At 45.3% G+C, this 1,330-nt stretch overlaps 1 non-coding gene across 1 annotated transcript; it reads right to left on the bottom strand.

The window, feature by feature from the left end:
- Positions 1-613: 613 nt before the first annotated feature.
- Positions 614-720, bottom strand: LOC119626271 (U6 spliceosomal RNA). Its single transcript, XR_005242462.1, has one exon. It is a non-coding gene; the product is annotated as a U6 spliceosomal RNA (small nuclear RNA).
- Between the last annotated feature and the right edge of the window lie 610 nt (positions 721-1,330).

The following is a 1,330-nucleotide window of genomic DNA, read 5'->3' on the forward strand; positions in this document are numbered from 1 at the left end:
GGGCGAGGTGGTGGGCGCCTGTAGTCCCAGCTACTCGGGAGGCTGAGGCAGGAGAATGGCTTGAACCCGGGAGGCGGAGCTTGCAGTGAGCCGAGATCGGGCCACTGCACTCCAGCCTGGGCGACAGAGCGAGACTCCGTCTCAAAAAAAAAAAAAAAAAAAATCAATTTACAGGCCAGGCTTGGTGGCTCACACCTGTAATCCCGGCACTTTGGGAGGCCAAGGTGGGTGAATCACCTGAGGTCAGGAGTTCAAGACCAGTCCAGCCAACATGGAGAAACCCCATCTCTACTGAAAATACAAAAATTAGCTGGGCATGGTGGCGGGCGCCTATAATCCCAGCTACCTGGGAGGCAGAGGCAGGAGAATCGTTTAAATCCAGGAGGCAGAGGTTGCAGTGAGCTGAGATTGTGCCATTGCACTCCAGCCTGGGCGACAAGAGCAAGACTCTGTCTTAAAAAAATCAACTTACAAAAGGCAAATTGGTAGGAGAAATGGTGTACAAATTTATTAGTATGCACAGGGGAGAATCATAGAGTGATTACCCAATATCCCAATGGAGTAAGATGGTACTCTTCTTTTTAAAAAAACTTTTATAAATTTTTTAAATTAAAAAAAAATGGAATACTTTATGAATTTGCATACCATCCTTGCGCAGGGGCCAGGCTAATGTTCTCTGTATCGTTAAAATTTTAGTATATGTGCTGCCAAAGTGAGCACTGTATACCCTTCTTCTTAGGGGAAAGGAAGATGGGAAAGTATGCATGATTTTAGGGGATAGGAAATGATTTTTAGGGGAATTCAATGGGCTTGAAAAACATACAATTTCCTTCGACAAAGTCTGTTGGGCCTGCAGAGCAGACAATGGTTTGTGGCAAAAGTCTGTGTACCATCTGGCGAACATAGTGAAAGCCTGTCTGTACTAAAAATACAAAAATTAGCTGGGCGTGGTGGCAAGAGCCTATAGTCCCAGCTACTTGGGAGGCTGAGGCAGAACCGCTTGAATCTGGGAGGTGGAGGTTGCAGTGAGCCGAGATCATGCCATTGCACTTCAGCCTGGACAACAGAGTGAGATTGCATCTCAAAAAAAAAAAAAAAAAAAGTCTCTCTAGATTTGTTGACAGACTTGGGTCTTTCTTCCTGTGCTACAAATTCAGTTAATGAAAACTCAAAGAAGGGACTAGAGGTAATTGTCTTCTACTTAGGCGGAACTGGATTTTAGGCAGATAGGGGAACTTCAGAAAACAACTTTATCATGTGCTTTGGGAGGGACGGAGGATTGACAGACAGGAGATGAGGGAAGGTCAGAGAGACCTTGAGGCTTTTTCTT

This window comes from Chlorocebus sabaeus, chromosome 20 (genome assembly GCF_047675955.1).
Source record: "Chlorocebus sabaeus isolate Y175 chromosome 20, mChlSab1.0.hap1, whole genome shotgun sequence".
NCBI lineage: Eukaryota > Metazoa > Chordata > Mammalia > Primates > Cercopithecidae > Chlorocebus > Chlorocebus sabaeus.